The sequence below is a fragment of the Papio anubis genome, chromosome 10, assembly GCF_008728515.1.
Source record: "Papio anubis isolate 15944 chromosome 10, Panubis1.0, whole genome shotgun sequence".
Taxonomy (NCBI): Eukaryota; Metazoa; Chordata; class Mammalia; order Primates; family Cercopithecidae; genus Papio; species Papio anubis.
Genome location: NC_044985.1, coordinates 41,722,276 through 41,749,915, shown reverse-complemented (window position 1 = coordinate 41,749,915; position 27,640 = coordinate 41,722,276). Strand labels below are relative to the sequence as shown.

Genomic DNA, 27,640 nt, shown 5'->3' with positions numbered 1-27,640 from the left:
CAGAAGGAATTGACCCTGCTGACACTTGGATTTTGGACTTCTAGCCTTTAGAACAATCAGAGAATACATTTCTATTGTTTTAAGCTATCCATTTTGTGCTACTTTATTACAATAGCCCTAGGAAACTAATATATCCCCCAAAAGGATTTTTTTCTTTTTGAGATGGAGTCTCACACTGTTGCCCAGGCTGGAGTACAGTGGCACAATCTTGGCTCACTGCAACCTCTGCCTCCCAGGTTCATGTGATTCTCCTGCCTCAGCCTCCCGAGTACCTGGGATTACAGACGCCCGCCACCACACCCAGCTAATTTTTTTGTATTTTTAGTAGAGATGGGGTTTCACTATGTTGGCCAGACTGTTCTCAAACTCCTGACCTCATTTTTCGCCTGCCTCAGCCTCCCAAAGTGCTGGGATTACAGGTGTGAGTCACCACACCCGGCCAAGGATTGTTACATTTCTATCCTTTATGTCAAGTGAGAGCCTGGTTAGCCCTCTGAGATAGGAATGAAACTGAGATTCCAAAAAATAAATGAACCTGAAGAGAGGAAACTTTCCCAGCCCCATGCAGAGTTTCTAGTGAGTCAGTGTTCTGTTGGAGATGTGTCACTTTCTTTTAAGGAACATACAGAAGGCCTTGGGGTCTCCTTGACTGTGTGTCTGGTACCCTTCCGCGTGAAGCAAAACACATTTGGAAATGTGAAATTTTGACTGCTCCCCCTTTCAACTGTTCACCATTCTTTGATTTATTCAATGAATATTTATCTTCTGCCCACAGGGACAGAAAACTGACGTGTTGAGAACTTAAAAGTAAGCAGTCTTATCTTCACCTGCCTTTCCATAAACATTTATATTCATAGCATCAGTGTCACAATCTATCGTTGATTGATTTTGAAGTTGTGTGTTTCTCGGAGCCTTACTTACACCAGCTTATGAACAGATTAAGAGCTAGCAAAATTTCTGCTCAGAGTCTGTACATAAAATGGCACCACTGGCTATAGTTTATGCTGGAAAATAGCTTTCATCTTTCATGGCACACAATAGGCCCACACTAATGGCCTGGTGATAAATGCTGATGCCGAGAGCTCTGTATTGAGGTCAATTACGAGACCACACCTGGACTCGGCAGGAGCTGTGCTGAGATGCATCAATGATGTCTCCACCAAGCGCTCAGCAGTACAGTCACAGTGAAGGAGCTGGGTATTTGTCCACCCTGCTCTTCAGGCTCAAGTGAAAGGACTTTAAAATTATACCTTAAAAAAAAGAAAACTGTGAAACATAAAATATAACTTTAATAACAGAATGTGTGGCACTGTGAATCTTGGAGAATGGCTTAAGAAACTCAGCAAGCATTTTTTTCTAGCCCTTCTCTAATGATAATGTATCTAATTTTACAGACTAAAGAAGCAAAGTTGAGTATTTTGCTTATTTATTTATTTATTTATTTTTTATTTTTTTATTTTTTATTTTTTATTTTTTTGAGACGGAGTCTCGCTCTGTCGCCCAAGCTGGAGTGCAGTGGCCGGATCTCAGCTCACTGCAAGCTCCGCCTCCCGCGTTCCCGCCATTCTCCAGCCTCAGCCTCCCGTGTAGCTGGGACTACAGGCACCCGCCACCTCGCCCGGCTAGTTTTTTGTATTTTTTTAGTAGAGACGGAGTTTCACCGTGTTAGCCAGGATGGTCTCGATCTCCTGACCTCGTGATCCGCCGTCTCGGCCTCCCAAAGTGCTGGGATTACAGGCTTGAGCCACCGCGCCCGGCGTATTTTGCTTTTTAAATCATCACCGCTCCTTTGCAAGCTTGTGAGCTTGAGTTCTTTTAGGATCTACGTTCACGACCCTTCTACTGCCCAAGTGACTTACATGTCAGAGGAGCGACAACATCTCTAGGAGCTTGGTAACCTTTGGCCAACTATTTGACACAATCCTTATCCCTTGGAAAACATTAATGTACGTTTAAGGTGAAAATCAACTTCCTAGAAATCCCCTATTCAAGTGGCTTATAAGGATGACAGCTGTTTAACAGAGGAAAACTGGTTTCAACCCTTGTGTATTTGAACAACTGCTTACAAGGTAAAATAAGAACATCTCTGGACCAGTCAATCCCGTCCCTGCAGAATTACATGCTGGTTTTTCTACAGTGTTAAACAGTTTGGCAGCTCTAGTGTCATCAATGTATGAATTAGTTTCACATCTCTTGCTGTAAGAAACTAATAACACCCATAAAGCAATTCCTGGGTAGACTCTCATTGGCCAGCCCAGGTTACAAGCCCATGCTACAGTAGTAGGGTATGGTGCCCAATTAGTAACCCATCAAGATGCTGTAAAATGGAGGAGGAGTTCTTTTGATTGTATCCAGCACAATAGGAATGGGATAATATGCTGATCAATGACAGAATATCAGAGCCCACTTCAAGATTCTGATCCTTGGCTGGGTGCGGTCGCTGACGCCTGTAATCCCAGCACTTTGGGAGGCCAAGCAGGTGGATCATGAGGTCAGGAGTTTGAGACCAGCCTGACCAACATGGTGAAACCCTGTATCCACTAAAAATACAAAAATTAGCCGGGCATGGTGGTGCACGCCTGTAATCCCAGCTACTCAGGAGGCTGAGGCAGGAGAATTGCTTGAACCCAGGAGGCGGAGGTTGCAGTGAGCAGAAATCACACCACTGTACTGCAGCCTGGGCGACAGAGTGAGACTCCATCTCAAAAAACAAAAAAACAAGATTCTGATCCTCTTAAACTCAGGCACCCCATCTTATATCTCTACGTATCCTCTGTAGTTTCTAGCACTGTACCTGAAAATGCAGTCTTTTAATAAATTCTGATCAAAAGAAGAGGATGTAGCAAGGTAAAGAACTCTTTTCCACACCTCTGCTTCACATCTTCCAGAACCCCATTTGATGCCAGGCCAGAAATGGGGCTCTAATCCAAGCTACAGTGGCTCTGGGGCTTCTGATGTGCACTTTATTTGGTGGAGGGCCACCTTAATGCAGAATAGAGTTCTCCAGGCTGGACTGACAGTGACCTTTCCACAGTGACCTCAGTTGAAGGCCTCATTCAATTTGAAGGAGAATCTTAAGGCGAGTTTGAACAAGCTGCCCCTGAGAGAAGGCCAGAAATGGTTCATGCTCTGCCGCAGAGGAACAGACATAATGAACTGCTGACTGGTGCCAAGCAATCTCTTTCTTTTCATTCACTATGCGTAATTAGTCCAGATTTATAGGACAGACTTCCCAGAATCCTCAGGCACACACACACGACAAATTTCAGTCCTCCTCTGGAAGGAAATGGACTTCTATTTCCCCTTCAACAGCTGCCTTCTTGGAAGCTGCGTCACTCAAGGCCCTCCTGTCAGTCACATCTCCTCTGAGATCCTCGAAGGCTGAGCTGGTTTGGAAAAGAGCACACTCCATCGCACAGCCTCAAGCCAGGCTCCTTACACGTCTTAGAACTTACTGACACCTGCTGGACGGTTTCCTTCTCTCTGAAAAGCATCTGAGCAGAAGCCTTTGCCCTGCATGTGAGGTCGAAGGAGCCAAGACATTGGCTTCTGCACTGGAAGAGGAACGGAGAACTTTCCCCGCCCTGCGGGTGCTGTGTCTGCTCAGTGAAAACGTGCCTCCTCCCCACAGAGAACAGACTTGAGAATCCCCAGGCAGCTTCGAGAACAAACGCCCTGATAGTAAAAATGCATGCAGGAAGGAACACCAGGAAGAGCAGTTCAGAGGTGGAAGTATGGAATTCATGATCATGGTCAAACTCCTAGATACGTATGGCTTTTCCTCCTGGAGAGACTGAACAAACAGCTAGCTTGAAAAGTATCCACTTCCAAATGTGGAGTCTTACCCTGGGCTCTGGGTTGCCAGAGCTAGGAGATGCTGCTTAACTGGGTCTGTGTTGGCCCAGAGCAAATCCTGAAGGAAGTAAAGGTGACCCTTGGTACTGTCCACTCTCAAAACATCTGGTTGTCTTTGGCTGCTTTCTCCAACTCCTCATGCTTTCAGGGCAGTGCACTCTTTTCAACAGGTTGGAATAAACCAATAAACTAATTCATTGCACCCTTGTGAAACTGCATGTTTTAAGAGAACCTTGGGGTGAGATTTGTGCTGAAGTCCAGTGACTCTCTCTTAACAGTTGCATTTTAAACCTGAGGATAGGATAATAACAGAAACTACTTGGAAAAGTGGGCTTGTGGGACCCCTTTAATTATAACGTGTGGGACAGCTGCCTGCAGGCAGATCTTGCATAGAACTAGTTAGTTATTGCTGCCATCTTGCCAAGGAACTGCCCTACGTGGAGACCAACTACTGGACTGCCCATTCCCCAGCCTCTTCTCCTTCTTCCCAGGAAAGAAGAGGAGTACTCACTGGCTGGCTGGCTGGCTCCCCTCAAGCTCCCTGGAAGATCCCTTCTGTAGAAGATATTCTTCAGCATTCGCTGCTGGAACCACCCATCCCACCTGTAGTCATAAGAGCATCCCCGAGTCTCATCTCAGTTTTCCTCCCTGAGAGCCCAGCTAAATGCAGAAAGCTGGAGAGTAGGTGAGTGTGAGAGCATCTGTGAGCCTTCTTGCCACCAGGGCTCTAGTGTGGCAGAGAGGCCTCCCTGGGAGTAGAGCTATACCCTTCCCTATACAGGGACACAGCCTGCCCAGGCCAACCTCAGAAACTAAACACCTTCATTTCAAGCAAGAAACGCCACTCTCAAAGGTCCCCCACCTTTGGGGCACCCCTCTCATCTTCAGTATGCTTCAGGGCGGAATTTAGGTAGAGCTCTGAAGTTTGAGTTCTAATAGCTGGGTGTTGCCTATGCTTGGTGTTCTAAATGACCCCTGGCCTCCTAGGGGTAATTATACAGCGGGATTTGAGGGTTTAAGGATGGGTAGGCCAGTACTGGTAAATACCAGAAGGAATGTACAATTTCCCCCTAGAAGCCTGTTAGGGCCAGAGCCTGCAGAGATGAAAGAGGTCAGGATTTAAAATGCCATGATATTACTTGCTTCCTGCCCTAACGTTTGGCCTCTCTGTGGCCCTGCACAAAGAAACCTGTGCTGCCTGTCAGATATGAAAAGCATTGCTATTTAGCAACTCAAAAACCATTAGAGGATTTACTTCAATAACCTAGAACTCATGGATTTCCAGAATCCAGCCTTTGTAGTGCTCTCTAATTTTATGATCTGTATCCTCACAAATCCTCCTCTGTCCCAGACATACTGTGTTCCAGCGCAATCTTTTGTTCACAGTGTTCCCCGTAGCCCCAAATGCAGCCCTGAGTCTCTCTCTCCAGTGATCCCATTCCCAGCCATGTTTCAGCACCTCCCCCATATCCCACCTCCTAATGAAGCCCTCTTCTGCCACTGCCCTCCCCGCCCACAGCTCTTAATATTTCGCCTGTCCTGTGTCATACACTTCCTTAGGTTGTTGCTTATATTTTCATGTAGGCAGCCTTTGTTCTGGAAGACCGTAGGCCCCTCAGAGGTAAGCTCTTTGTCATACACCTATTTGACTCCTCAGTTCAAACCCAGAATGTTTCACCACAAGTTTAGCCCATGGAGGGGGTCCCCTACAGGGTATCCCTGAAAGATGTTTGCCCAGTCTCGCCATGAACATTTCTGGTGACAGGACGTGCATGAGTTCTTCCCAACCCACTCCAATATTGAATAGCTGTAAGTTGTATTAAGTTCTTATTTCTACTAAGCCAAAATCAGCAGTATCTGCTCCCAATTCTGCATTACAAGCAGCTGCTAGCTCTTAATTTTTGTCAGGATTCTCTTCCCCAGAGCAGAGATTCCCCCGTTCTTTTGATCTTCATCTATTACAGTTTCCAGACCCTGTGCCGTCCCAGCAGCTCTCTCCTGGGAACTTTCTCGTTTCCAGTATCTCTCATGAAAGGTGCCGCCCAGAAGGGAACACCGTTTTCAGCTGTGTGAAGATGCTTGCTCTAAATGATGAACATACTCAAGGGAGGTATCTTGGTGATAATTGTGATGATCATGATCACAATCAAATTCTAACCATCTTTGTTTAAAACACAAGGAAATTGCTAAAGGAAGAAAGCTAGTATTTTACCCATCCAAGGGATTCCAGTTTTGAAGAAAACCAAAAATGTAGGGAATGCAATCATCTGGATTGTGGCAGACATTGAATCTACCTTCTCAATGTTATTCATAGCCTTCTGATGGTGGAGTTGTGGTTTGAGTGAGTTATACGAAGAAGTTCATGTATCTGATTAACCAGTTTTATGTGTTACCCACTGGAAAGATAACTACGGCCTTCCAAACCGACACTGGCTGCCTCTGCAGATCCTTGTTAGAACAGAGCTGACTCGGAACCTCAGCGGTCTTGGAGATGTTCCAGCAGCTCAGGTTTCCCAGATCTCTGCACTCCTCACCCATCCCTAAGCCTGCTCCAGGGCCTCAAAATCTCAAAAGTGCCTTGAAAGAGCCAAATTAAGAGAACAAAATCATCACATGTAAGAAGAAAACCACCAGAAAGAAGCAATTTACTTTTCTCCAAGCCACTCAACATACCAAGAAATGCCTTACATAGATTTAGGGCTTGGGAGGCCAGATTATGCTTTAGTTCTTGAGGGCCTTTTATGTAGCCACAGGACCTTACGTGAGTGAATTCTCCTCCCCGGCCCTCACTTTACTTCCTACTCCAAAATCTATGAACCTAAAGCCTACAACTAATGAAGGAGGAAAGCCCGATAAGAAATCAAAGGATCCCCTAATCACTCCAGCCCACACTGATCTTTTGTTTCCTTTTAATTCTGAGGCATTTATTTTCTGTACCATTGAATTAATTTTAATATTTTGCTGCCTTTTTATTTTTATTTTCATAAATGAAAGGATAGTAAGCTCTAGGGAAACACACACACACACACACACACACACACACAAACACACACAACTCATCTAATGCTCTTGGAAAGCTGAGGGAACTGACTGGCCTAAAGTTGCAAAGCTGGTTAGTACAAGAGTACAGATAACCACCCCAGCTAGACGCTAAGCTCCCAAGAGGTCAGAAGAGAACAGGTTGACACACCCTTCTTTTTAGATCCAACCAGCAGCTCACTTTTAGTAAATGTACCTAAGGTCACCTTAATAGCAAACTAGGTTAGGCCTTGGGTCTATGACTGAAAGCTTCTTAGAGAAGTGAGATGAAAAGGAACTGCCCCTGGGACATTTAGTTGTCCTGGCTGTCATCTACTAAGCTGTAGGATCTTCTCATATTCATAATCTCTTACCTTACATGTGGTGGTATTTTGAAAGACAGAAGCTGGGCTTAGACATCAGCCCAAGCAAGACATAGTTCACAGCCTCAGTACCCTACCCTGTGACCTGGGGTCCTGATGAAGTTTCTGCCCGAACAGAAAGCTGGGGCACCCTTTATTCTCCAAGCCTTAACTTCAGGAGTCTGTTGCCACAAACTTACACAGAACTGAAATCTATATGGTGATTATAACATATGCTGAAATATAAGATGGCAACAAATACAAAGTGATTTCCCATAAGAACAGCCAAAGGAAAAGTTTTTGGCCAATTTGAATATATAAACTTTTAGGGATATGGATGAAATATTCAATTGTCTACTCATAATAATTTGTTACTTAAATTACTTATTGATATTGAAAATCATGTACTACCTAAAATATACTTAATTTAGAATTTCTTGCCACCCTCATGTTTCAGAATAGTTTTGTACATTCTCAAAATACATTTTCCATGTTCATTGTCTCTTTCATCATAATCGCCAGTTTTTTTTTATCTTTCACCAACTTGTGCAGAGCACATTGTTTGACATACAGCACTTTTTGAAGTCATGTGAGATGATGTCTGTAAAATTTCTTTCAAACCATAAACTTTCCTAACAGTAGGGGTTCCCATTCATTCTAAGTTGACAATACAACCACTTCCCTTTTTGCTATTTTAAGTGTTTTCAAAACCCAAATTTGGAAGTTTGAAGGACTACCCTAAGGAATAATTACGAAATCTGTGTCAAATTTCTGTGCCTGCTTTCTAAAACGCATTTTTGTAAGCTGTTCTCTATAAAACTGTAAAACTAGCAGTGATTGAGTCATTTCAGGGACTGTATCTTTCCTAAACAGTGTTTTTTTTTTTTTTTTAAAAAAGGAAACGAGATGACCTAGAATATGAGAAACTTCAAGAAGTCTTGAATAATACCTATATTTATATCTGTGTCTATTTTTATATCTATGTCTCCCTCCCTTTGTGAAGTAACTTTGAAGGAAAAACCTTGCCTAATAGGTAAGGAGTGCCCAGTTTATACCTGTTTTCTGCAGTAATTATTAATAGTGCATTCTTTTATGCTCAAAAGTGTCCCAGTTTGGACAATATATTCAGTTACCACTCTACTGATGGCAAGGAATGTGCTATATATTATAAATCTGTGGCCTTGTCAAGGCATTCACCATATTGGTCATTCAGTAAGCTTCTTGTAAAGTTAATATCTGCATGGCAGCCAGATGGAACTTAAAGGCGTGGTGCTTGGAAATTAAAGCAATGTAACTAATTATCTAAAGTGATATTAAAATGTGTAAGATACTGAAAATTTGACTACCAGTCAACACAGCATCTGCTTCAAAGAAATCATTTTTTAAACGAAGCTTTATTTTTCAGAACTCTAATTACGAGGAACTCAAGAAGTGCTGCTTTGATCTTAGAACTGTGCATTTAGTTTATTATTAGTTTACACTAAATATTTCGTTTAGTATCTCTAAATATTTGGAAATAAATTGTCCTTATTAACTTACTTTACCATTGAACCATTCAGACTTACAATGATGTCTCATTTAAGGCAAAATTTATTTCCAAAGGACTGTCTTGCAAGTGAGTGCATTGCGTGGATTGAGGGGTGAGTGAACAGATACACTGGCTGCAAAGAGCTCTAGGCTGATGAAGCTCAGATCGGAACTCCAAGCCCTGGGCAAGCCTGCCAGCCTTTCTCACTTCCTCATGTGTTGTGGGAGGGGTCTGGTGGGAGATAATTTGAATCATACGGGCGGTTTCCCCCATACTGTTCTTATGGTAGTGAATAAGTCTCATGAAATCTGATGGTTTTATCAGGGGTTTCCGCTTTTGCATCTTCCTCATTTTCTCTAGCTGCTGCCATGTAAGAAGTGACTTTTGCCTCCTGTCATGATTCTGAGGCCTCTCCAGCCATGTGGAACTGTAAGTCCAATTTTCTTCCCAGTTTCGGGTATGTCTTTATCAGCAGCATGAAAACAGACTAATTCAGTAAACTGGTACCAGAAATGGGGTGTTGCTGAAAAGATACCTGAAAATGTGGAAGCAACTTTGGAACTGGGTATCAGGCAGAGGTTGGAACAGATTGGGGGGCTCAGAAAAAGACAGGAAAATGTGGGAAAGTTTGGAACTTCCTAGAGACTTGTTGAATGGCTGTGACCAAAAGCCTATTAGTGATACGGACAATAAGGTCCAGGCTGAGATGGTCTCAGATGGTGATGAGGAGCTTGTTGGGAACTGGAGCAAAGGTGACTCTTGTTATGTTTTAGCAAAGAGATTGGCAGCATTTTGCCCCTGCCTTAGAGATTTGCGGAACTTTGAACTTGAGAGAGATGATTTAGGGTTTCTGGTGGAAGAAATTTCTAAGCAGCAAAGCATTCAAGAGGTGGCTTGAGTGTTAAAGGCATTCAGTTTTATAAGAAGCAGAGCATAAAAGTTTGGAAAATTTGCAGCCTGACAATGTGATAGAAAAAGAAAAACCCATTTTCTAAGGAGATATTCAAGCAGGTTGCAGAAATTTGCAGAAGTAAGAGGAGCCAAATGTTAATCTCCGAGAAAATGGAGAAAATGTCTCCAGGGCGTGTCAGAGGTCTTCACAGCAGCCCCTCCCATCACAGGCCCAGAGGCCTAGGAGAAAATGGTTTCATGGGCCTGGCCCAGGATCCCAGTGCTGTGTGCAGCCTAGGGACTTGGTGCCCTGCATCCCAGTCACTCCAGCCATGGCTGAAAGAAGCCAATGTAGAGCTCAGGCCATGACTTTAGAGGGTGCAAGCCCCAAACCTTGGGAGCTTCTGCATGGTGTTAAGCCTGTAAGTACACAGAAGTCAAGAATTGGGGTTTGGGAACCTCCGCCTAGATTTCAGAAGATGTATAGAAATGCCTGGATACCCAGGCAGAAGTTTGCTGCAGGGGTGGGGCACTCATGGAGAACCACTGCTAGGGCAGTGTAGAAGGGAAATGTGGGGTCAGATTCCCCACACAGAGCCCTGACTGGGGCACCGCCTGGTGGAGCTATGAGAAGAGGGCCACCATCCTCCAGTCCAGAATGGTAGATCCACCAACAGCTTGCACCATTTGCCTGGAAAAGCCACCAACACTCAACGCCAGCCCATGAAAGCAGTCGGGAGGGAGGTTATACCCTGCAAAGTCATAGGGGTGGAGCTGCCCAAGATCATAGAAACTTGCCTCTTGCATCAGCGTGACCTGGATGTGAGACCTGGAGTCAAAAGAGATCATTTTGGAGCTTTAAAATTTGACTGCCCACTGGATTTCGGACTTGCATGGGTCCTGTAACCTCTTTGTTTTGTCCAATGCTTCCATTTGGAATGGCTGTATTTACCCAATATCTGTACCCCCACTGTACCTAGGAAGTAACCAGCTTGCTTTTTATTTTACAGGCTCTTGGGCGGAAGGGACTTGCCTTGTCTCAGATGAGACTTTGGACTGTGGACTTTTGGGTTATTGCTGAAATGAGTTGAGACATTGGGGGACTGTTGGGAAGGCATGATTAGTTTTGAAATGTGAGGACATGAGATTTGGAGGAGCCAGGGGTAGAATGATATGGTTTGGCTGTGTCCCCACCCAAATCTCATCTTGAATTGTACTCCCATGATTCCTATGTGTTGTGAGAGGGACCCGGTGCAAGATCATTTGAATCATGTGGGCAGTTTCCCCTGTACTGTTCTCATAGTAGTGAATAAGTCTCATGAGATCTGGTAGTTTTATCAGGGGTTTCCACTTTTGCATCTTCCTTACTTCTTGCTGTTGCTATGTAAGAAGTGCCTTTCCCCTCCTACCATGATTCTGAGGTCTCCCCAGCCATGTGGAAATGTAAGTCCAATTAAACCTCTTTTTCTTCCCAGTTTTGGGTATGTCTTTATCAGCAGCATGAAAATGGACTAATACAGACTGCTTGCCTGTTATATTTTATATTAAACATGACCTGGTGATCTCATGGCAGTCAGCAGGTTTGAACTCTTTCTGTGTGGCCAACTTTGGGAAGCCACTCTCCTGGAGCCACAGGTAATGCCATGGAAAAAGATTCTTGCCAAGGGGGTGACTTATGAAGTATCCCCTCTCCTCAACCATATAAGCATCTCCTCCAACTACCAAGCAGCACAGAGAGGGTTCCCATGGGATACGGTCCTAGAGAGACACTCGTTCTTACATCGGGAACATGAGTCCTGCTCTCTGTATATGCTGTCATCCAATTTTGCCTGCAGTGAGCTGGCCTGATCAGAGAACAACCAAAGGACAGCTGTCCCTCAGAACAATCAGGACCTTGAGGCCTTTACTTGGGCCCCACACTGTCCTTTCTCTTTGAGAGCGGAAGGTATATTTCTAGAAAGAAGGCAGCCTAAGCACCAAGGGCAATGCCCCGGGAATTTTCAGCCCCCGATACTGCTCTGGGAGGATAAGAGAAGAGGCAGAAAGAGAAACGTCTCAGAATCCTCTCCCAAACTCTCCGAATATCTAAGAAACCAGGCCCCCTCAGGTCTCTTATCAACAAGAGCTTTCCCTTCCCACCATTTCCTAACCTCACAAAGGGCACAACAGGAAATACAATGAAGAAGGATGGAGAGGAAGGCCTCAGCTATGGAAGCTGTTGTACTTCATCACCACCTTATGTCCTGGTGGCCTTTTGCCTCCCTCAATTATGTTCTCTTGCTTTCCAGGGCTGTTTCTTCCAGATGAAGCTGAAATGAGAGGGTAGGATGTGAGGCCAACTTTTCCCATGTGCTCTTGGAACACGAGGATGTGATGTTTATCCCTCCAGACCCCCTTCTACTGACCTCTCTAGGCACATTGTTCTTGAATTCAGATGAGTCAGAGGATGTCTTCCATGTGAGGCTCTGGCCAGGAGTTGCTCTCTGCACTAATTTTACACAGATGTGTACACATATGGCCCAAAGCCCACTAAGTGACCAGCAACCTTGTCTCCAGCATTCTCTGCTGGTCTGATGCCATTGCTATATTTTCCAACCTATCCCTGTGGAATGGTGACTCTGGCCTCACCATAAACCCCAACTACTGGCTGCTCTGTCCTTGAGGTCACAGGCCGGCAGTGACCTTGCCAGTGGCTTGGCCTCCCAGAGGCTTGAGGCAGGGCTTCTTGGCTTGCAGTTGCACTGTGGTGAGTCCTCAAGGCCTCCTGTATCCTGCTTTTAGCCCATTTGGCTTCCCTCCACTGTAGCTGCTCCTCCCTGCATGCCTGCTCTCCTCCACAGTCCAGGACAGCTAGGATAACATCTAAAGCACGTGGAGTTGCTGGGAAGAAAGGCTCAGGTCTGCATCAGCCAAGCCATAGCTCTGCTGTCATTTTTGGTCCACAATGGCCCTGAGGTTATTGCATTTATCCAGAGCATTTCCATGCCCACACCCTCCCCTCCACCCCCACCTTTTTATATTTTCTGATCCTTTTTTTTGTTTGATTTTTTGAGACAGTCTCACTCTGTCACCCAGGCTGGAGTGCAAAGGCACGATCTTGGCACTCACTGCAACCTCCACCTCCCGGGTTCAAGCGATTCTCCTGCCTCAGCCTCCCGAGTAGCTGGGATTACAGGCACCCTGCCATCATGCCTGGCTAATTTTTATATTTTTGTAGAGACGGGGTTTCACCATGTTGTCCAGGCTGGTCTTGAATTCCTGACCTCAGGTGATTCACCCGCCTTGGCCTCCCAAAGTGCTGGGATTACAGGCATGAGCCACTGCACCTGGCCCTATTTTCTGATCTTGATTATACATCAATAAAAAGAAAAATTTACCAGATGATGCTTTTTTTTTTTTTATTTTTTATGACCAGATTGCACCTGCTACTTTTCCAGAAAGCCAAGTTTTCAGAATGCTTTAAAAAACACTTCCTTTGAGTGACATTTTTCATTTTGCAAACACTATGGCTTTTTCTCAGATTTTTATCTTTTTTCTGAGGTCTGATGTGGAAACCTCACTAAATTCCTCCATCTAGAGCATGTCAATATTTCATTAAAATGTGAGTTTGAAGGCTCTCTTGTGAAGCCATTTCTTCTTGCATCCTTTTAAAATTAACGCTCACGTTAAAAACTGATGACAATTAATGTTGAAAATAAGCTAAACCTGATGGTAACGCGCTGAGCTCTTCAAATTGATGCCGAAGGTGGCCACCTTGTGGCTACTGTGGGAACTGCCACTTAGACCTGATTTTTCCCAGGCGTTGGGGCCCTACTGCTAATTAAATTAAATAACTCTTAAGAATATCTTTTCCCATGCAGTTTACATCCCAATCCTGCTCCTCTACAGATCAACTTGTAGTGATATCCTGGCAGTTTGGGGGCAAGAAAGCTATTCTAAATGGCCTTAGTGGGTTAGCTGAAGGAAGCCTTTTGGTCCTTAAACTAAGGAGAAGAGATAAACTTCCAGGAAGCCCAGGTCTTTGTCTTCCTCAAAGCCTATATGCTCTAAGTTTTATTTAAAATTTTTTTTTTTTTTTTTTTGAGATGGAGTCTCGCTCTGCCGCCCAGGCTGGAGTGCAGTGGCGGGATCTCAGCTCACTGCAAGCTCCGCCTCCCGGGTTCACGCCATTCTCCTGCCTCAGCCTCCCCAGTAGCTGGGACTACAGGCGCCCGCCACCTCGCCCGGCTAGTTCTTTGTATTTTTTTTTTAGTGGAGACGGGGTTTCACCGTGTCAGCCAGGATGGTCTCGATCTCCTGACCTCGTGATCCGCCGTCTCGGCCTCCCAAAGTGCTGGGATTACAGGCTTGAGCCACCGCGCCCGGCCTATTTTAAAATATTTTATTTATTTTAAAACATATGCTCCAGGGGATCCCTATATCAGCATTCCTAGGTAAGATCTTTAAAATGCAGGTTGCTGGGTCTTAAGACCTAAGAATTGGAATGTCTAAGTCCTGGGATTTGCATTTTTAACAAATTTCCCAGGTGAATTTTTAATGCACATTCAAGTTCTTCTACATTTTAGTCAACTAAGGAAAGAAACTAGAGGCCTAACACATTAAATGCTTTTGACCCTAGGCAATCTCCCTCTGGCCCTGGGAGGGAGGGGATCCAGAGCTGAAGAGAGCTCAAGAGACCAGTGCAGGAGTTCTCAAAAGCCCCTGCCAGCCCAAATGTTTGCTGCTTGAACGTGGGAGGCTCCACCACAGTGACCTGGCAACTTCGGTCAAACCCTCTAGCAAGAAACCATGGGCCACCAGAAGAGTGCCTTGCTTGTGTAGGGTGTCTCCCTCTGGACTCCATAGGAAGCAGCAAAAGGCAATTAAAGAGAGAAAGAGAGGCACCTTTGCAGGCTACTCCATCACCCCCACCCAACTCCACCGTGTCCACCCCACCCCAAAGTTCCATGTGCCACCTCAATGTGAAAGGCAAGAGACCAGCTTCCAGGCCAGGGTCTCCTGCTGACCAGTCATGTGAACTTGGACAGGTCACTGGCTTCAGGTGTTATTGCTGTAAATGGAAGCAGTTGGATAACCATCACTTAGTTTCTTTCCCATTCTAACATTCTGTGATCTCATTTTGAGCTTTCAGAGGGAGAAGAGGCTCTTTAGGAGAAGTGATCTTGGGAGTCCAGATTCCAAGCTTAGCATTAAGGCTTTGCTGTTTGTAGCAATTAATTCTTATGGAGTGTCACAATGAGAGATGAGATCCTCTGCCAATACACAAACAACAAACTTTGGCAATGTCAGCTCTCTATATTGGGGGTAAAGCAGCACTGGACTGAAAGCCCTCCAAATGCCCCCCCGCAACCGACAGCAACCCTGTGACCTCATCACGTCCTCCCCTTCTCACCCACTATTCTTCAAAAACTTTAACACACCCCATCCTTATACATGCTGTTCCCACACCCACCCCCACCTCCCAACCAGGCCTCCTGTCTCTGAACCCACTTCCTGCTCTAGCATTCATTTTGTAGAGTGCTGAGATACCTGTAAGAATGTCTAGGTGGAGACTTCACCCACATCATACTTCTTATCCTTTCAAAGTCATTGCCCCAGGTGCCACTCCTCTGAGAATCCACCATTCCCTATGCATACTCAGCTCAGTTCTTAACCTGTGACATTATAATCATCTGCTTTTATGCCTGTATCCCTAAATGGAAGATCTGTGGCTGCCACATACTGAATATTCAATAAATATTTCCTTGAATGAATGACAGTAGGAATGAAAGAATGAGTGGATAAATAAGGAATTAAGAAGATGCAAGCTGACTGTTGTACAGAACCTCTATACCTATTCTTTGCACAAGTCTGGATGAGGAAAGAAGAACCTGGTCCAGACTCTCTTGACTCTGGAGCATTTTGGGGAGAAGCTGGGAATGGAGGGCTGTGGCTGCAGTAGAAGCAGCATGGTGGGTTATCAAAGCATTTGCTCATCAAAGCACAGGCCAGTGAAATCAACTATTGGGTTGTGTCAATTTAGTGGGTTCAGACCAACATTTTTAAATGAAGTATAACATAATAGAATAAATTAAAAACGTGTCTCTTAGTAAATTCAAGTACAGTTTCATGGAACTTTTTTTTTTTTTTTTTTTTTGAGACAAGTCTCACTCTGTTGCCTGGGCTGGAGTACAGTGGTATGATCTCGACTCAGTGCAACCTCCACCTCCCGGGTTCAAGAGAGTCTCCTGCCTCAGTTTCCCCAGTAGCTGGGATTACAGGCACCCACCACTACGCCCAGCTGATTTTTTGTAGTTTTAGTAGAGATGGGGTTTCATCATGTTGGCCAGACTGGTCTTGAACTCCTGACCTCATGATTCGCCCGCCTCAGCCTCCCAAAGTGCTGGGATTACAGGCATGAGCCACTGCACCTGGCCGAAACTTTTATTATATAGTCATGGTACAAAATATACTTCTTTATTACACACAGTGGTCAAAAAATGTAGAAGTCACTCATCTAGGAAATACTTCCTAATACTTCACTAAATACTTCATTGACTCAATTTAAAAAAAAAAAAAAAAACCTACTGACTTTATGGTATGACTTCCATTTATTGGAATGTGGGGATCCATTTGTCAGGAAATGTATATAGATTCTGTGCTGTTTTTGAGAGAGCTATATATTTTCTAATTACTTGAAATGATGATGATCTGATCTCATCTAATTTTAGTTATGTTCAGTATCTTTCATAGAGATAAATAATTTAAGAAAATTTTCTTAAAATAGGGACCTTCCCTCTGTTTTGTCTTTTATGTTTTCCCATGTAGAGCCTATCTATGCTGATAGTATAATACTAGCTCTCTCTCTTTCCCACCAAGGTGAAAAAGCCATTTTCTAAGAGTTAGTAGAAAAGAAGTGATAAAAGCAAATTAAAAATCTTAAATTCCAATATCAAACTTTATAATAAATCTATCTAAATATCTCCATGGGAAATCACAGTGATAGGTGAGATATTAAAATTAAAATCACAAAGGAAGGCAAATATCAACTAGCTCTGTTAAGAACACGAATCCAAGCACATAGGACACAATTTCTTCTCTCTTGCGTTTTGTTGTCTTCCGATGAACAGCCAGCCATGTGTTAGGCTTTCCCTGGTTCGGCCATAACACTGTCCCCGGTCTCGTCTGTTGACACCATATGGGATTGTCACGCTTCTTTGTTTACGAAGAGTCTCCTGGAATCTTAAAATTAAGTTTCAGTATCAGACCAACATCCAAAACCAATCCAGATACATACTTAGACTGGCTTGGTGTTTAAAAAGACTTCATGTTAACAGTTAAAAGTCAGAAAATTTCTTTTAAAAATTAGGGTTCTTGACTTCTCTTGGAAAGGTCAAAATATTTAGAAGTGTAAGATCCATATTCCTGCACAGAGACTATTGCTCTTAACCTAGGTCCAGGGAACCCCTGTGTTTTGATACAGTTTCCTCTGTAATCCTACATATTTTATTTTCTTTATTTAAAAGCATCATCTTGAGAAGGGATCCATGGGCTTCGCTAGACTGCCAGAGGGGTTCATGGCCCAATAAAGGCTGAGACCACCCTAGTGTAGAGCCAGGCAGCAGCTGTCCCCTTGATCCCTGTTCTCATCATTCTTTACTTTCTCTGAGGCCACGCATCTGTTTTCATTTTCCATTGCACTAGCAATTTTCGTGGAGTCAAGAAATATTTTCCTGTAATTATGTCTCTATCAAAAATTGGAAAAAGAGAAATGAATTGAGGACTTTGGAATCCTTACACTAAGCTGCTCCACTTATTTATGCCAGCTCACTGGCCTCTGGTCCACAGGGATTGCGTTGAACATCCTTGAACACCAGTGAAGCACAGCCACCAACCAGTCAGAATGGTTGCCATCTGTGCACAAACAATGCCGGTGCATGCCCTGTGAACCTCAGCCCTGTGCCTGGGGGATTTTCCTCCCTGCTTCAGCAGGTTTCTCTAGCTCTCTGGGTGTCATTCCATGTTGCATCTGTCCTTCTTCCTGAAATATCAGGGAGTGTGAGCAGTGGGCTATTTGGAGTGTGCTTGGGAGCATCCTGGGGAACTAGGAGAAGATCAATTTCTCCTTTTTGGCAAAGGAGTGGAGATGCCAGCTCCACCCTGCCGTCCTTGAGGGGAAATGGAACCGATCATCATGTCCACGCTTGTCCTGCATAGTGCAGTTGACAGAGCTGTCTCCCTGGGCCCTCAGCTGAGGGATCCTCATACCAAACCTTCTGAGGAAAGAGTGGGAACTAACCCCACTTTGCAAAAGAGGACCACAGACAGTCAAAGAACAGGAGCAGTGAAGTCAGAAGGACACAGACCCAGACCTGCATTTTAGTCCATTCGAACACTTCGAAAACACTCGCTCCTCAAGGGAAGTGACTTTTTGGGATTTCCACAGCAAGTGCTTAATAAGTGTTAAAAAACAAAACAAAACAAAACAAAAAAAACAAGCGTTGTTTAATGCATTAATATTTTAACAGAGCACGTCTGCGCCTTTCAAGCAAATCTAGTCACTACTCAACAGTCACCTTAGCCTTCATGCTAGGCACAAAGACAGATTTTGGGTTTTATATGGAAGATGGGCTTTTTGTGGCAGTAAAATGTTTTATTTTATTTTTACAAATTATAATACAATAAAATTGACTTTTTCTTTTGGTGTATACAATTTTAACCCATATACACATTTATGTAACCACCTTCAGGATACAGATCTATTACGCTAAAAAACTCCTTCATGCTAGCTGTCTGTCTTAAAAAAAATTATACTGATGTACATGTAAAATGAAAGCTACAAGGATATTTGTAAAATAAAGTATACATTTTATCCATATGAAATCAAGATAGAATTTCTTTCTCTCTTTCTCTCTCTCTCTCTGTCTCTCTCTCTTGTGTGTGTGTGTGTGTGTGTGTGTGTTAAAGGATTGTATTTCCTTCCACTTTGGAGGATATAAAATCTTGAGAAATAATCTATACAGGCTATCATTGAAGAGAATTTTCAATAATTCTGTAAAGCAATATGATGGTTTGACCATTTTAGATTGTGATGGAAGGCATAAGAGGAAGCAAGGTGAACCACTGGGGTGGTGCCTAAACATAGTGGCCCTGGGAGTGAGGCTTCTGAACACTTTCCCCACCCCAACTCACAAGATCTTCTGTGCCTATACTACTCACCGCTCCCTCCTTCAGCAATGGATCTGGATATCTCTCCAGGTTTGTTCTCTCTTCTCTCTTCTGCCTCCTTTCATATCCCACCAACTTGCCTCTTTTTTACCTTCTGTGGAGACAAAAGTGACTCCATCTTGGATGCTAATCCACCATCTTGACTTTTTATCAGCCCCAGTTCTGTGAAGGCCTCCTGATTCCTCCTTTATTTACTGTCCCTAGTGTAAGAACATGTGCTCCTGATTTTAGATCAAAGCAATCTTGATGTTTTCACACAAATTATAGGCTATGACACATGTAGCATTCTTGCTTGTTCTGGATGGTTTAATTGTCTTTCTAGAGCATGTATACCCTTTCCTTATGGTGGATAAGCCTTGGGTTTGCGGAGTAACATGTGAAGATCTACCTATCTTGGGGCCACCCAAGACCATGCTTCTGTCTATAAGTTCCCTCAATAAATTACCCAATACAAAGTAGATTTGTCTACCACCTCCTTTAGTTTCCTGGCTCCTGCGACATCTGGGGGCTGTTAAGCATATACAGCCATTTCACAGAACTCCTAGGAAAAGGAGATACAAAGATCCGAGAAGAGTGGGAAAGAGAAGGTGTTCTGAGAGACAGGAATGTAAGAGTGTATTGACAAAAGGGAAAAGATGTCCTTTTCCTGTCCCACCAAAATTTTACCTAGTTTGGACTCTGCCTGTTCACCTAACATGGCCTAAAGTAACAGGTAGCTGTCCTCTCTCCCCACCTGCTGTCCAACTAGAGAGATTACACAGCCCCCTTCCCCCACCCACACATGGGAAACAGTCATGCACCTGCCTTCCAGCCTTGCAGCCTGCTCTTCTGCACCCACTTGGTCGACCCTGCCCTTGGGCCCCTCCCTTAGAAGAAGGCTGGGAGCTGAGAGAAAAGGGAGAAGGAGAGAGAGAAGAGAGGGGAGGAACAATGAGTACAGGTAAAAAGGAAGCTGATGCTCACTTGCATTCAGTGAATTCCTAATAAGAAAAAAAGACACACCGCCAGGTTCACTGCCCTCTATAAATATTGGAACAGAGAATATTAGCATAATCCAAACCATCTTAATAAGACTTCTGAATTCGGTAAACAAGTACACCCTTACTAGATATTTTTGGAAGTAGCTATTTCTTGGGATTTCACAGGAAGTGGAGCTTTTATTTAGTCACTAAAACTAGTATCCTTTGGATAATGCTTACTATGACACCACTTACGAGAGGCTGTTTACTAAATGATTTTCATTGGTTATGATATCATCTAGTTATTCTATGTGACTTCAGTGGGAAAGAGAAGAAATACCTAAGTCAGTGGTTTTCTCATTTTTAAAACGTTAATTATCATTACCTCCAATGAGGCTCCACATACAGTGTCAAGGTAAAGACCAAACTGTGTATTCAGTGTGTATGCATTTATATATGACATATATATTTAATAGACTACAACTATACAACTATTTTCAAAGTATATAAGCTTAAAAAGAAGAAACAAAGAATGATAGAAAATGAATTGTTTGTACTTCATTGAAAAATGTACAAGAGTTTGATATAATCGAAGAATTGCAACCCAGTGAAATTTTGGCCATAATTAGAAAGCACTTGAGTATCTTAATTAGATTTGGAGTCAAATTTGGTTCCCCCTATATGGGAATGAACTCATCTCACAGGCCCACATCAGCTTACAGAGTTGTATGTCCAAACACTAATAATTACATAAACCAGATATTGAGAGAATGAACTTCTCCCAGTTTCAACACTCAGCTGTGCAAAGATTTGACTTTATGTTTCTATAATAGCTAGCTTTAACTTTTGAATCCTTGTTTCAATTTGGTAGCAGACATGTTAAGTGTGCCCATTTGAGATAAAACTTAGTTATTTCTAGAGTTAAAATCAGTTAAGTTTTGGGTAAATAGTCATTTCAAGATGCATCCCTGCTCCTGCTTCCTTCCAGCAGAGATATAAGTACTAAGACGACTTCTGTATTGTCCAGAAAGGTGAATTTATGGCTTAAATATGTTGTTCTATTATTCACAATGTACTTCTGGGTCACCTTTGCTATAAAAGTGGAGAATATTTTTTTTTTAAAAGTTAGGACACACTCCATAAAAGTTTTACAACTCACTTAAAATCATAGAAGGGCTGTACATTTCAAGATGAAGATTTAAGCTCTGGTTATTTAACAGGGTCTTAAGAGGCAGGAATTGCTGTGTCAACTAATGTTGTGCACTATATTTCATTACTGCCTTTATGTTTTTTTAAATACCTCAAGAATAAAGTTTATTTAAAATGTCACACTGTGCAAGCTGCACATTATATCCATAGAATATACTAGTACTACTGCCATTCCTTTTATTTATTACAGTAGATTAGTTATGGACCCTCTGCCATAATATCTTGGCTTATTAAGATACTGCATACTAAAAAGCCTAATAGATGGCCCTGTAATGAGCAGTTACAAAATCTAGTCACCCATTCTTCATTGGCTGTCTTTTTTGTTCAGAGGGAAAAATTGAAAAGGATTGGACTTGTGCCTGAAACATTAACCACCTGATTCTGCTTGTGAGATGGGGACAGAAAAGGGCCATCTCAACACTTAATTATTGAGAAACCCTCCATCTCTCTCCAGGATTAGAGAAAAGGATTAACAATCATCAAAGTTGCTTGAACAAATCTCAAGTTCAAATTCCAGAGGAAGACGGGATGGTCTAGGGTGATCAAGACCCAGATCAGGGCTGGGTGCAGTGGCTGACACCTGTAATATAGCACTTTAGAGGCCGAGGCAGGCGGATCACTTGAGGTCAGGAGTTCAAGACCAGCCTGGTCAACATGGTGAGACCCCATCTCTACTAAAAATACAAAAATTAGCTGGGTGTGGTAGCAGGTGCCTGTAATCCCAGCCACTTGGGAGGCTGAGGCAGGAGAATTGCTTGAACCCAGGAGGCGGAGGTTGCAGTGAGCTGAGATCGCACCATTGCACTCTAGCCTGGGCAACAAGAGCGAAACTCCATCTCAAAAAAAAAAAAAAAAAATCATCTAATTCACAAGAATATTTTTTGCTAACATAAGTCATCCATAAAACTCTATGTAAAGTGAGCCCTTTATGAGACAACTTGATGCGTACAAAGTATTCAATAAATACAAAGGGCACTAAAAGAAAGTCTTAATGAAAAGAGACAATTTGAAAACATTTTCTTAATTGACATCAAGGAAAAAAGGTAATTTTTTTTAAAAAATCTGTTAGTTAAAAAAAAAATAGTGTTAGTGAGGATGTGGAGAAATTGGAACCCTTGTGCACTGTTGGTGGCATTGCAAAATGGTGCTACTGCCATGGAAAATAGTATGGTGGTTCTCCAAAAAATTAAAAATAGAATTACCATATGACCCAGCAATTTCACTTCTGGGTTATATGTATTAGTCCTTTTTCATGCCAGTATAAAGAACTACCTGAGACTGGGTAATTTATGAACAAAAGAGGTTTAACGGACTCACAGTTCCACAGGCTGTACAGGGAGCATGGCTGGGAGGCCTCAAGAAACTTACAATCATGGCGGAAGGTGAAGGGGAAGCAGGCACATTTTACCATGGTGAAGCAGGAAAGAGAGATGGAGAGCAAAGGGGTAAGTGCCACACATTTTCAAACAACCAAGTCTTGTGAGAGCTCACTGTCACAAGAACAGCAAGAGGGAAGTCTGCCCCATGATTCAATCACCTCCCACCAGGCCCCTCCCCTGACACGCGGAGATTACAATTCAAGATGAGATTTGGTGGGGACACAGAGCAAAACCACATCCGTATATAACCAAAGTCTCAAAGAGATATTTGCACATCCATGTTCACAGCAGCACTATTCCCAATAGCTAGGAAAAGGAAGCAATCTAGATATCCAACAACAGATGAATGGGTAAACAAAATGTGGTATATACATACCACATGTATATTATTCAGCCTAAAAATAATAATACTCAGTGGAGTATTATTCAGCCTAAAAAAGGAAGGAAATTATGTCACATGCGATAACATGGTTGAACCTTGAGGATATTATGTTAGGTGAAATAAACCAGTCACAAAAAAGATCAATACTATATGACTCCACTTATATGAGGTATCTAAAGTAGTTAAATTCATAGAAACAGAAACTAGAGTGTTGGTTGCCAAGAGTTGGGAAAGGGGGAGTGGGAAGTTGTTGTTTAATGGGTATAGAGTTTTAGTTGTGCAAGATGAAAAGTTCTGGAGATCTGTTTAACAAGAATGTGAATATACTTAACACTACTAAACTGTATACTTTAAAATGGTTAAGAGGGTAAATTTTACGTTGTATGTTTTTAATTATAATTTTAAAAAATCTGTCTAATGATCATAATGAAGATTAATTAAATTGTGCTCAAAAGATGTCTTATGGGATAGGAATACAGGTAATTTTATTCTCTTTACTGTTGCTGGACCAAGTTTTCTGCTTCCTACAAACCAGCATGGCTAGGCATTCCAAGATAATCTATCACCATAGAATCTAAGGATTCTTTTGGAATGTAAGTATCATTTTCAAAAGTAACTTGTTATTGAAGAGTTGCTTAGAACCAAATTTCCCTAGAAAACGTAATGGTTTGGGTGTTTTGCTATGGAGTGGAGGGGAAGAAGATGTGGTGGAAGTTGGCATGATCTCTATTTGAGTGGGGCTCTTTTTGTGTTTTTGATAGAGAATAGCAGTATTAATCAGTAGTGTATTATAGAAGGCATATGTCTTATGTTTCATTGCTTAGTTTTATGTTGTGCAGCAGCAATTTGCTAACCACAGTCCTAATGAAATATAGCCGTGCAGCAAAAGGAGCATTTATTATCAGAAACACATTTCTTTTCTGACATTACGGGGGGGCGGGGGCGGTGAGAGGGAAGGTCCAGATTAACTGTACTTTTTAATAAGAGATGGAGTGCTATTGGAAAACTATTAAGGAAACTGTGGCTTTAGCTCAGATTCAAGGAAGCCCATAAGAAAACTTTACTACCTTCCAGCTTAATACTGCAGTAGGGCCCGTTCTACAGACCCACTGCTGCCTGAATGATTCTGGGGAGTATTTGTGAGCTGGGGTTGTTCTAGGAGAGGCAATCAACCGCTGATGAGCTCTCCTGCTTAACTTTCCTAATTGATTCCACCAGACCTCCTAGTAGACTAGTTGCTAAACCTACCCCTTCCCAACTCTGGCCTGGCTCCTTCTGATGGCAAAGTCTTCAGGGACCATTTGCCAGTTTGGAGCTGGGCCTTGGAGCTGCAGAACAGGCTTGTAAAGCAGATGCATAGTAAATGCTGCAGCCAAGTGCACAGCACATTTTCCTAAGTGGAAATCCTGTGTTACAGACAGAACATTACTTAACAGTAGGTGGGCAGTTCAATCCTAAACAGCTCAGTTCTTCCCCATCAGAGACCCTGCAGAAGCATGCTTCTGCCGCAGCTGTGGGAGGAAGAGCAGTTCTTGTAACTGTTAGGAGCAGACAGTGGCTAACAGAAACAGTCTCTTGGGAAGTCCCTGTCTGTGATTTTCCTACGTAAACACAAGAAAACAAAACCCCTGGGCTTGCCGTTCACACAAACAAGCTGCACAAAGCTTTCTTTCCTTCATCTGCATGTGCTAGTAGCTGTTCTTCCTTTAGTTTTTACTGCTGCTTAAAAGTATTTTTGTCCAGATATGTAAAGGTGCCTCGCCCTTCTCCTTCTCAGGAAAAGTAACTATTTATTGAGTGCCTGTCGCCATGCAGGAACTCTGTATCCATCATCTCACCTCTTCCTCATCAAACACATCTCTTCCGAGTGAGTTGCCAAATTACACTGCTGGCTTCCCAACCTGAGGTTTGGCTTCTGTTTATATTTTACCAGAGCAAGAGAGAAAAAGTCACAAATGATGTGCTGTCTTCTCATCCTACTAATCCCTCTTCCCCAGGCCTTTCCACTTCTGGAATTAAATATCTGGGCCTTGGCAGCCAGGCCAACCCCTAACATCAGTAAAGCCCAGGCAAGAGCACAAATGGATGCCCATATGCCTAAAGCTGTAAGATTTATAATGCCACTTTAATGCTTCCTCATGTCCATGTCAGATATGTGCATTAAAATTCATAAAAAATAATTATCGGCCAGGTGTGGTGGCTCATGCCTGTAATCCCAGCACTTTGGGAGGCCGAAGTTAGAGGATCACTTAAAGCCAGAAGTTTGAGACCAGCCTGTGCAACATAGTGAGACCCCATCTCTACAAAAAATAAAACTTAAAAAAAAAAATAGCCAGTTTTGCTGGCAATGCCTGTCGTTTTAGCTACTCGGGAGACTGAGATGGGAGGATTGCTTGAGGCCAGGAGTTCAAGGCTGCAGTGGGCTACAATCGCGCCACTGCACTGCAGCCTGGGCAACAGCAAGAATCTATCTCAGAAGAAAAAAAAGAATTGATTATAATAGTGTAAATTGGAAACAATGTAAATATTCGACAATGGGGCATTGATTAATTTGATTATAGTATTTCTCCATATAGAAGGGTATGATACCATCGTTTAAAATTTTTAGTAATATTTATAAGTTATTTTGAGTTTATTAGTGAATAAAGATTATTAAAGTGTCTTTGTAATTATTGTTTTGTTTAAAGTATATGTACACATAAAAAGATGATCCAACAAAATAGTAAGTTACTATCTCCTTGTAGTGACTTCATAAATTATATTTTCTTCTATTTTTAGTATTTTCTAAAAATTGGTATAATGAGGGAAAAGAAATAAATTTACAATAAAAATATTTGTATGCTTTAATAATTCTGTTTCCAGGAATCTCTTTTAAGGATCAAAGATATGGTTAAATATCACAAGATAATTCATAACAATGTTATTCATAATTTAAAAATTATATCGGCTGGGCACGGTGGCTCATGCCTGTAATCCCAGCACTTTGGGAGGCTGAGGTGGGTGGATTACCCGAGGTCAGGAGTTTGAGACCAGCCTGGCCAACATGGTGAAACCCCGTCTCTACTAAAAATACAAACATCAGCCAGGTGTGGTGGCACGTGCCTGTAATTGCAGCTACTCAGGAGGCTGAGGCAGGAGAAACGCTTGAATCCGGTAGGCGGAGGTTGCAGTGAGCCAAGATCGTGCCACTGCACTCCCGCCTGGGCAACTGCAGACTCCCTCTCAAAAAAAAAAAAGTAGAAACAATTCAGTAAGATTGTTGAACCTTTGAAACTCCCTCGTGTCTATTCTGCTCTTATAATTTTCTATTTTCCTCAGAGTGATTAGCAATCAAACTCTTTTTTAAAAGGCCTGTATGTACTGGTCTATATGGGCAGAGAGTATAGGGAGGCTCAGAGAGTGAGCATGCAAACACTAAAGCCAGGACTGCAGAGGAGAAGATACCCAAAGGATGAAAAAGATGCTCACTGAGTCAAGCAGATGAAAACCAGCCTTCTTGGTGTAAACTCTAAGCAAGAGGGGAGACCATATACGGCCATAGCCAGGGAGTGGAAAAACCTCAGAATTCTAGAAGGAAAGGAACCTTGTGATTTCTTCAGCTCCAGGAAATAGCAAACACACCCTTATCCCCATCCCGCTACCATTTGCACCTACCCTGGGATCTTCTATTCAATTAGAAAATCTTTCATTTATCGAGCAAATATTTGTTGAGAGATGTGCCAGGCATCTCTCAACCACAGGAGAGGAAAGGAGGAAATCTGTTTGTTTCAACTAGCCAAATTGGTCTCTTCATCTCTTCCTTCTTTAAACAAACCGCTCCTTCCCTCCCTCCCTCCAGGCAAATGTTCTGTGTGAAATATCTTTTCACATGACCCTACATCCTTGTCCACAGTGATTGGTTCCCTTCAGCAGTGGACTACTTACCCAAGCTGAGCCAATCAGTGTGCCTCACTCCCTTGACCGTTGCAACTGATCAAAGGGTGGTCATGTGGCCCAAAACAAGCCAATCAGACTTATTCCCTAGCTTTTTTTCAAAACTTTATGGGAAAGGAGGGCTCCTTCCCTCCAGTTAGAGAGCCATGAGCCCAGGTGTGAGCGTGGAAACTGCAAAGAGCCAGAAAAGAAGCAGAGGGGAAAATGAGACAATGAGCAAAACACTCAGAGACGCAGGAGGGAGAAAGAGTCCTGCTAGCATTCAGAATCCTGTGTCAGGTCTTTCTGAATCACCCATTTCCTCTGTCCTTCTGGTTTTCTCGTTACCTGAGCCGTTACCTTCACGTTCTTCTGATGCTATTTCCTATTGTATTTCTGCCATGTGAAACCAAAGGGTGTTCCCCAGTACAGGGGTTTGGAATTGCAGAGCTCTGTACGAGCTCTGGTAAGCCTCCTGGGCCTAGTGAAGCAGACAGGCGCCAGATCAGAAGCTTTATTAAGATAATGAGGGAGGAGGCCTGGCACGGTGGCTCACGCTTGTAATCCCAACACTTTGGGAGGTCGAGGTGGGTGGATCACTTGAGGTCAGGAGTTCGAGACGAGCCTGGCCAACATGGAGAAACCCCGTCTCTACTAAAAATACAAAAATTAGCTGGGCGTGGAGGCTCGTACCTGTAGTCCCAGCTACTAGGGAGGCTAAGGCGCCAGAATCACTTGAACCCAGAAGGCAGAGATTGCAGTGAGCCCAGATTGTGCCACTGCACTCCAGACTGGGCAACAGAGCAAGACTCTGTCTAAAAAACAAAAAAACAAAAAAACAAAAAAAAAAAACGATAATGAGGAAGCTAATGATGTTCTCATTTGAGGGACCTCATTGTATTACCTTTTACCTATTAATATAACTGTGCCTTCACTTA

The 27,640-nt window shown here is 43.0% G+C and overlaps 1 long non-coding RNA gene across 1 annotated transcript; it reads right to left on the bottom strand.

Annotated features, from left to right (window-relative positions):
* Positions 1–15,972: 15,972 nt before the first annotated feature.
* On the bottom strand, positions 15,973–27,309 carry LOC103876268. Its single transcript, XR_635439.3, has 3 exons — positions 26,715–27,309; positions 18,853–18,955; positions 15,973–16,875 (listed from the first exon to the last, which is right to left on the bottom strand). It is a non-coding gene; the product is annotated as an uncharacterized LOC103876268 (long non-coding RNA).
* Positions 27,310–27,640: the final 331 nt, after the last annotated feature.